Raw genomic sequence first — 10508 nt, 5'->3', positions numbered from 1 at the left:
ACTCCACAATACAATAGCAAAATATATAAATATGTATAGTATTTTTATGTTACATTAATCAGTGTCTAGCACACCTTCCTGAGGAAAGGATATGGACCAGAAGACATATTACATATTACTACATATTTAGACTTAAAGAAGTTCCAGATCTATACTTGTGCTCTTATTATTTCAGTTATTTTGCCTTTAATGTAAATAAACGTGCAAACAATATACTTTCTCTAGTGAATTTATTTAGATGTTAATTACATTTACTTACAAATTCATTATCATCATGTTGATATGCTATGTTACTATAAAACTCTTATGACAATTAACCACATTCACCTCCTAGCCATCTTTGAAGAAACAATTTGATTGCATGATTGCCTCTCTAATAGCGGTAGGCAAGCTATTTGTTGCCTAAACGTATGACACTTCTGCACCATAATATCGAAGGTGTCTGAAATGCATTTGGAAGCATGTGCTACAACTAATATCAAAAGGGGCACTTTCCCCTCTAAATATTGTGATCGCTGGTTGACCAATGAATGAATTAAATGATTGAATCCTTCAATATTTGAAGAGTTCATTTGCAAAAACAGATAACTCAGTTTTTAACATCGTGTTTTTTTCATTGTACATTCCAATTAATCTCAATCAAACTGCAGTTGTTGTTATTTTTGACTATGTTCAAACAGCTAACTAACAATAAAACACAATACAAACATGATAACATAATAAAAACATGATTTTTGAAAATTTAAAAAAACTGAGTTATCTGTTTTTGCCAAATAAACTCTTCATTTGTCAATCCTCCATGTTTGAAAGTCAACACTATTTTACAATCTTCTTTCAGCTATGAAAATCGTTACAAAACCTCTTCTCAGACTTAAAGATATAGAGATGTTTCAGAAATATTAATAGAATGTTAATGTTTAGCAGAGGCTCCATTCATTCGTGTTTCTGTGAGCAATCTCTCGGTCACGTGTACACGAGCGCGCTGTGTCTATTACGGTAGACAGAGCTGCGCTGATAGTGTGTGTGTGTGTGACATTACGGTAAATATATAGATCCGTCGGAGTCTTGGTTGTTTGCAAACCCAAAGAGCACAGCAATGTAAATTTATCAAGAGAATAATCGGACGGCATACCGAAAAATACCGCAGCAGAAACGAAGAAAACCTCTTCTTTCAAGCACACTGGTGAGAAAAATATAAATTTTTGGATTCCTATTAGAGATTAATTATCTATGTGCCTATCAACCTCACATAGTTATACACAGGAGCACTGGCTACTCTCATTTGACTTCTAACAGTGAATCGGACGCGGTGTCGCGTAAATAGTGCGCTTTTCTGCTTTAGGAAGTTTATTTGAATTCACTCTTGAACAGACCACGCTTGATGCTGCTCAACATGTGTTTTATAAAGTAATATGGAGCACACAAACAAGCAGCTTGAGTATTGAGGGTACGCGCTGGAGCACGCCACGACTTACTGTTTCACAAAACGCACTCTGGTCTGAGAGTTATACACGTTTGTTTAAGAAGCACCTTCTTTAAAACGTAAAATTGGATTGGCAAGATTTGTGTTATGCAATATCCCACTTACTGAGTGGCTTGAATCACATTTGTAATGTTAATAAATAATTGTCATTCTTACCAACCTGTGCGTTTCGCGCGGCTCTGGAGGCTGGTGAGAGAGAGATTCCCTCACATTTAGTCAGTGCGCACAGCTTTTAATACTGTTTTCTCTCTCTCTCTCTCTCTTTCTGGTCGGTCTCTTAGCGAAATATGTAGCTTTTTCATGCTGAAAAGGTGACTTTAAAGTAAATGTTGAAGATTTTGGGAAATAGCGACCATGTCAAACTAAATGGGGGAAAAGCTGTGTTGGGATAGTGTATAGCCTACCAGATGTGCCTTAATGCAAATGATCAGTTTCTAATAATAATCTTAATAATGATAATTTATGTTTTTTTTGAAGTTTCATTTAATAAGGGACTTTTTTATCAGTGTTTTTAAATACTAAATAACATTATTATATACATTAGGCCTATATAATATAAATAATATTACCAATATTTTTTTTTCTAGATTAAAATGTGCATTATGGCTAATAAAGCAAGGAGTAGGCCTAGTTGAAAACAGGTCTGGGAAAAAAACAAAAAGGAAAAAGGAAAAGCTCTTAAGGAAAAGTTACTTGATTGTTGTTGATATGTGAAGAAAAATGACTATAACAACCAGTGTTGGGGGTAACGCATTACAAGTAACGCAAGTTACGTAATAATATTACTTTTTTCAAGTAACTAGTAAAGTAACACGTTACTTTTTAATTTACAAGAAAATATCAGAGTTACTTTAAAAAAAAAAAAATAACGCCAGTTACTATTTTCCCATTTATTGACTGACAGTGCGCTGTGTGAACATGCTGTTACTGTAGTTCTAGACTAAATGTGAATGTGCATTAATTCATCTCACTCGCAAAAAACAGATTTAGTATTCATCAAAATGAATTAAAACAGTGAAATGCAAACTCAGAATATGACGCAAACCTGCAATAATTAAATGTTAAACAACACAAATGTTTCTAATCCCATTTTATTAACCAATGTCTTTGCTGCTGACCTTTGATGATCCAGTTCAACCATAATAATAAGCAAAAATGACTTTAGATAAACTAACAATTGTGCTTCATTGTTTTTTTTATGGCTGATGAGTGTTGAATCTTCTTCTCCTGCATTCTACTTTACAGACGTGAATTTACTTTTCCTTCAGCCTGAGGTTTATTCATTACACTTTTTGTGAAAGGGCTTTTATATTTGCTATGATTAGAACTTCTTGTATTAAAAACAATTAAGCCCTGCTCATATTTAAAAAGTAACGCAAAAGTAACGTAACGCATTACTTTCCATAAAAAGTAACGTAATTAGTTACTTTTTTATGGAGTAACGCAATATTGTAATTAGGGCCGGGACTTTAATGCGTTAATTTAGATTAATTAATTACACAAAAATAACGCGTTAAATTGTTTTAACGCATTTTAATCGCACTTATTTTTGCACCACGGAACGTTTCTCACTGGATGAGTTTCGGCGGACCGATTATTCTGGAGCACCAACTAGCGTTCAGACAAAAACAAACCACAGTGAACATGGACAAAGAAGCTGATGAGACCGCTTTGGTTGGCCCTGTGGATGGGAAATTTAAAAATCCATATGAAAAAACTTACTTCTCACTGTTCTCAGGTCAAATATTTATATGCGATTAAAATGCGATTAATTTCGATTAATTAATTACAAAGCCTCTAATTAATTAGATTATTTTTTTTAATCGAGTCCCGGCCCTAATTGTAATGCTTTACTTTTAAAAGTAACTTTCCTCAACACTGATAACAACACACCTTGATTGACACAAAAGGCACCATTTTTGTGGAATGCCACAGTTGTGGAAGTTTAATGTAGACTTCTACACCTCTGTAAGTCCATCTTCATAACTGAATAGGAAATGATTTTTGCAGCATAATGCTTGGAGTTTAATCTGTTGATGATTACTGGGCAATAGTAGATATTCATAATGATATCATGTGAACAGTCTACATGTTTTTAAACGTTAAATCAGTATGGTGTTTGTAAGTCTCTGCAGCACTGCAATGTTTAGCCTACTCACAAAATGTTTTTCTTTACAAAGACCGAGATTTGAAGGGAAGCATGCACTGAATTTGAAATAATAATACTAAAAGCCTTTGCATACTAATTTCAATGCAAGAACCTTTTGGAAAAGGCACACATAATATGTGACAACGAAGACAATGAACCTTTTCCTCCTCTCAAATACCAGCATTTGAGCTTTGTTGAGGTTTCAAGTATTTACTATCAGTAGTCTTGCTGTAATCATGTTCTTGGCATTGTAAAATAATTCTTGGAAATCTCGGCTCCCTCTCTGACATGTTACTTGCGCTGCTTAAGGTCAGAGAATTGTTGCTGACAGTCTTAATGAAACAAGGACAGGTGCAAGGAAATGTTTTGGTAATTTTCTGGCTGTTTTATGTCCTCATTTCCGGTCACGTTCACACCATTGAAATAGTGCCAACAGTCCTTTTTTCACCATTTGTTTTTGTGTGGTTTGTCACGTAACAGCTCAACTCAAAGAACCATCGTGGTCGCCCCGTCTGAGGTGATTCCTCAGGCCTGCCTCGCTAGAGTTTTACGAGAAAAATCACGCTGCAATGATCCAAAGTCCATAGCACTTTTTGTGCTGCCGTTTTTGATAATGAAAGCATAAAGCAGTGGTTGTATTGCATGTGTTTTCCTGATCTTCGTTCTGGAGACAGGTGTGGGCGGTGAATGTGTGGGAATTTATTACTCAAAGGAGGAGAAAACTGTCCCTGTTCGTTCCGATTCTGTTACCCTGGTAACATAAGGAAGCAGGGGCTATGCATTTTATATAAAGTGCAGATACTGACCACTTGCTTTCCTTGAAATGGGGGGGCTTGAAATGGCATGGTAATCTAAATTGAAATCTAAATCATATGTACACAGGACATTTCAGATGTCTCATGAGACCAGAATGTGTAGTTATGCCTGTCTGTGGGGTGGAAATATGGAAGAAAACACCACCTTCTTTTGTGCAAAGATTGATTGCAGTGAGTTGCATGAAATATCTCTGTAATAGATGACATTTCTGGGTGGCAATGCTGTTAAGTGACCTGTAAAAAGAGTGTCATTATCCATTAGACAACTTTCAGCTTTTATCTGCTTTCATTCATGAGAGTTTCTCCTCAATATGATAATTTTGTTTTTCTAAGCATGTCGATAGCGGTGATGATGATTTAATGTCACTGCAATGAGGCAAACCGCTCTGCTGCTATTTCACAAGAGTGCAGCACTCTGGGTAAGACAAGCAGATGGTGACCTGCTTTCTGTCCTGTCTTATTCTATCACTGGGTTGATTTATCAAGCACTGTTGTGTGAAACTGTGACGACACCACATTTCAGACTAAAGAATCTTCAGTTGCTGTATCCCATGATTCCATGATGATGGACAGTTTGGTAGAAGATGCTGCAGTGAAAAAATTATTTAGACTGTTATTGATGTTAATAGTAGTGCCTGGATAATTACCTGTTATTTTAGAGTTTACAATACTTTATCCCTCCAGGAATCTATTCACATTTTCTGTTATTGATATTTTTGCATTTACTTTTTTCATGTTTTTTTTATTTTTATTTGTTGGTATTATCAACCCTAGCTCGTTGGAAATGCATGGGTTTGGCTACATTACTGCAAAAACCTGTTCAGTAGCTCATCTGGTTGCACTTGTGATGCGGAGCATTTGGGAAAGATGGGAGACATTCCTGAAAGTCTTTACTCGAAAAAATGCTGGGGAATCCAGTGCTGGTTAAATATTGGACAGAACACATGCGGAGTTATTTTAACCCAGCTGGTTGGGTTAAATGTTTGATTATGGAAAAAAAACAAACAATTATGAATATTTTGGTATATATTGTAATCACGATTATGAGTGGGTCATATGACAAACTTTATATGAGTGATTAATTTAAAGATAGCAATATGGATCAAATATGTATTTTCTGACATATACAATATATTCTGATTGCATTTTTTTCAGTTAAAAATTGGTTTAAATGCATAAAAAAAATGCCATATACAGTGGGGGAAAAAATTATTTGATCCCCTGCTGATTTTGTACGTTTGCCCACTGGCAAAGAAATGATAAGTCTATAATTTTAATGGTAGGTTTATTTGAACAATGAGAGATAGAAAAAAAAAAAAAAAAAAAACAGAAAAACGCATTCCAAAAAAGTTATAAATTAATTAGCATTTTAATGAGTCAAATAAGTATTTGATCCCCTATCAATCAGAAAGATTTCTGACTCCCAGGTGTCTTTTATACAGGTAAGGACCTGAGATTAGGAGCACTCTCTTAAAGGGAGTGCTCCTAATCTCAGTTTGTTACCTGTATAAAAGACATCTGTCCACAGAAGCAAATCAATCAATCAGATTCCAAACTCTACACCACGGCCAAGACCAAAGAGCTGTCCAAGGATGTCAAAGACAAGATTGTAGACCTACACAAGGCTGGAATGGGCTACAAGACTATCGCCAAGCAGCTTGGTGAGAAGGTGACAACAGTTATTTGCAAATGGAAGAAACGCAAAATAACTGTCAATCTCCCTCGGACTGGGGCTCCATGCAAGATCTCACCTCGTGGAGTTTCAATGATCATGAGAACGGTGAGGAATCAGCCCAGAACTACAGGGAGGATCTTATCAATGATCTCAAGGCAGCTGGGACCATAGTCACCAAGAAAACAATTGGTAACACACTATGCTGTGAAGGACTGAAATTCTGCAACACCAGCAAGGTCCCCCTGCTCAAGTAAGCAAATATACAGGCACGTCTGAAATTTTCAAATGATTCAGAGGAGAACTGGGTGAAAGTGATGTGGTCAGAGGAGACCAAAATCGAGCTCTTTGGCATCAACTCAACTCGCCGTGTTTGGAGGAAGAGGAATGCTGCCTATGACCCCAAGAACACCATACCCACCGTCAAACATGGAAACATTATGCTTTGGAGGTGTTTTTCTGCTAAGGGGACACGACAACTGCACCGCATCAAAGGGATGAGGGATGGGGCCATGTACCGTCAGGGCCAGGGCATTGAAGCCCGCCAGGGCATTAAAAATGGGTTGTGGATGGGTATTCCAGCATGACAATGACCCAAAACACACAGCCAAGGCAACAAAGGAGTGGCTCAAGAAGAAGCACATTAAGGTCCTGGAGTGGCCTAACCAAATGTCAGCCTCGAAACCTTAATGAGTTCGAGAGGATCTGCAAAGAGTAGTGGGACAAAAGCCCTCCTGAGTTGTGTTCAAACCTGGTGGCTAACTACACGTTACCTCTGTGATTGCCAACAAGGGTTTTGTCACCAAACACTAAGTCATGTTTTGCGAAGGGGTCAAATACTTATTTGACTCATTAAAATGCAAATCAATTTATAACTTTTTTGAAATGCGTTTTTCTGGATTTTTTGTTATTCTGTCTCTCACTGTTAAAATAAACCTACCGTTAAAATTATAGGCTGATAATTTCTTTGTCAGTGGGCAAACTTACAAAATCAGCAGAGGATCAAATAATTTTTTCCCCATTGTATAAGAAGTACTAACTTTAACTTTTCAAAAAACATTAGTTATTTGAAATTTTTCTGTTATTCAAAGTGTCAAAACATAGTAGTGTAGTAGTGTGTTACTGATGGTAGCCTTTGTTATTTTGGTCCCAGCTCTGCAGGTCATTCACTAGGTCCCCCCGTGTGGTTCTGGGATTTTTGCTCACCGTTCTTGTGATCATTTTGACCCCACGGGGTGAGATCTTGCGTGGAGCCCCAGATCGAGGGAGATTATCAGTGGTCTTGTATGTCTTCCATTTTCTAATAATTGCTCCCACAGTTGATTTCTTCACACCAAGCTGCTTGCCTATTGCAGATTCAGTCTTCCCAGCCTGGTGCAGGTCTACAATTTTGTTTCTGGTGTCCTTCGACAGCTCTTTGGTCTTGGCCATAGTGGAGTTTGGAGTGTGACTATTTGAGGTTGTGGACAGGTGTCTTTTATACTGATAAGGAGTTCAAACAGGTGCCATTAATACAGTTAACGAGTGTAGGACAGAGGAGCCTCTTAAAGAAGAAGTTACAGGTCTGTGAGAGCCAGAAATCTTTCTTGTTTGTAGGTGACCAAATACTTATTTTACCGAGGAATTTACCAATTAATTCATAAAAAATCCTACAATGTGATTTCCTGGATTCTTTCCCCCCATTCTGTCTCTCATAGTTGAAGTGTGGCTATGATGAAAATTACAGGCCTCTCTCATATTTTTAAGTGGGAGAACTTGCACAATTGCTGGCTGACTAAATACTTTTTTGCCCAACTTTATGTATTGCTGTGGGCAATATGACTGTTCGTGATGGAAACTTCTGCCGCCCTTACGATCGCCAAGCCCTTATAGATTTACGTCTTTCTTCTTCGGATTGCTGCCGATTGAGGACCACTTCTTTAACTCATGGACGTCTTCTACCTTTCCTGTGGTTACCTGTCGACCAACGGGTTCCTATCTTCATCGTAAAAAGCGCCTGAGAAAAAGAGGAAAGCTCAGCAGTCTTCTTGCTAGGCTGAAGAGATGTGGGTTTTCATCGATATGGTCACTCCGAGCCCGGCCTGGAAGCTACAGGCTGCTTGGTTACACGCTCCGGCTCCTGTTCCACTCCTTCCGGTCACATCAGCCCCTTTTCGCCGATCATTAAAACATCGTTATGCCAAGAGGGTGTGTAGATTTTCGGAACCTCCGGTGCTTGGAATACGTTAAACCAGCAGATTTGCTCATGGATGTTTATCCAGTTCTGTGACTTGTGTCCTTATTTATAGACCTCCAAAATATAATAAGGACTTTATTCACGAGTTCGGGACTTTTCTGTCTAATATAGTTCCTACTGTGGAAAAATTACTGATCTTGGGTGACTTTAATATTCATGTATGTTGCCCTTCCCATTATCTGGTGAAGCAGTTTATGAAACTCATTGACCCATTTCACCTTGTCCAACATATTAATGGACGTACACATACACAAGGACATACTATTGATCTTGTTTTATCTTTTGGCCTTCCAGTATGCAACTTCAGTATTAATGAAAGCTGTCTGTCTGATCATATGCCTGTTATGTTTAAAATATTGCTCTCATATTCGCCTTCAAGTGAGTACAGTGATGTGTATTACTCTCGAGTATATATTTAGAGTCCACAGCTAGAACCGTGTAAGAAGTGCCATCTAATCTACTGTATCTAACTGTGAGGATCTAACTGTGTTGTTTAATGAGACTTGTACAAATATTGACTTACTTGCACCACTAAAACTTCTTTAAAAACAAGAGTTCTCACCCTTGGTTCAACCATCATACCCGTGCATTTAGGCGGAGTGCCAAAAAGCAGAACGTAAATGGAAATCAGATAGGTTACAAGTTTCCAAGGAGATTTTTAAGAACTGAATGTTGGCCTATCAGTGTGCTGTTAAAACAGCTAAAATTGAATATTTCTCAGATTTAATTTCTAAAAATTCACAGGATCCAAAAGTGTTGTTTAACTCATTTGATAAAGTGGTTAATCCCAAGAAATCATCATTTCCAGATGCTAACCCTGAGTTATGCACTAAGTTTTTAGATTTTTTTAGGAGTAAGATTGAGGTTTTATATGCATCTATTCCGAGTATTTCCTTTGACTCTAAATCTTCCAATTCGGTGACTGACAATGCCCAGCTAACTCATTTTTATCCAATTGATCTTGATAAATTGATAGTTCATTTTAAAACTAAAACGTCTACCTCTCCAGCGGATTTTATGCCAACTCATCTCTTTAGAGAGGTTTTAGGTGTGATTGGTCCAGCCGTTTTGACTATTATCAATAACTCGCTGAGCTCTGGTGTTATTCCATCTTGTCTTAAGCACTCAGTGATTCGGTCATTTCTGAAGAAGCCAAATCTCGATCCGTCTAATTTTAGTAATTTTCGACCTATTTCCACATTGCCTTCTTTGTCTCTTTCCAACTGTCTGCATTCTTAACAGACCGCCATATTCATGACCATTTTCATGACCATTTTCAATCAGGATTTAGGGCCCTTCATAGCACTGAAACGGCTCTTCTTAAAGTGTCAAATGACCTCTTGCTCACTTTGGAGTCTGGTAACTCTGCTATTTTAATTTTGCTCGACTTAACTACTGACTTTGATACAATCCACCATAGAATTTTGTTAGATCGTTTACAGCAGAAGGTTGTGATTAGTGGTATTGTTTTACAATGATTTTCTTCTTATTTGTCTAATAGGTCTGTATCTGTTACAATGGACAATCATTCTTCTCCTGTAGTTCCTCTATCTTGTGGGCTCCTACAAGGGTCCATATTAAGTCCAATTCTGTTTTCTTTATATATGTTACCGTTGGGGAGTATTTTTAGGAAACATGAGATTGCATCCCACTGTTACGCTGACGATACTCAATTGTTTGTCCCATTACACCTAGTTGATAAGTCTTGTGCTGGATGACTAAGAATTTTCTCCATTTAAATGAGAGCAAAACAGATGTGGTTGTTTTTGGTCCTCTTAGCTCTTCACCAATTATTTCTAGTTATTTGGGGCCTCTTTCTAGAAATGTTCATCCATTTGCGAAAAATCTAGGTGTATTTTGATTCAGAGCTAAATTGTCAAACAAGTTAATACTGTGGTGAAAACTAGTTTCTACTACTTAAGGTTAATTTCTAAGATCAAAGCTATGCTCTCATCTAGGAGACAATCATCCATGCTTTCATATCCGCTAGATTGGATTATTGTAATGCCGTGTATTTAGGGATTTCTCATTGGTAAATTGATTACAGCTTGTTCAAAATGCAGCTGCCAGACTACTGACTGGTAGGAGAAAGAGGGATAGAATAACTCAAATTTTAGCATCCTTGCATTGGCTACCTGTTAGATATCGGATCG

The 10508-nt window shown here is 37.4% G+C and overlaps 1 protein-coding gene across 1 annotated transcript in view; it reads left to right on the top strand.

The window, feature by feature from the left end:
• Positions 1 to 1046: 1046 nt before the first annotated feature.
• Positions 1047 to 10508, top strand: part of LOC306888272 (tumor protein p53-inducible protein 11-like) — a 66116-nt gene continuing 56654 nt past the window's right edge. The window contains exon 1 of the mRNA XM_079446468.1: positions 1047 to 1183. The gene's annotated coding sequence lies outside the window, so the exon portion shown is untranslated. The remainder of the gene's footprint in view (positions 1184 to 10508) is intronic.

Source organism: Barbus barbus (assembly GCF_936440315.1).
Source record: "Barbus barbus genome assembly, chromosome: 22".
Lineage (NCBI taxonomy): Eukaryota > Metazoa > Chordata > Actinopteri > Cypriniformes > Cyprinidae > Barbus > Barbus barbus.
The sequence above is the reverse complement of the archived record's forward strand: the minus strand, read 5'-3'. Positions and strand labels throughout refer to the sequence as shown.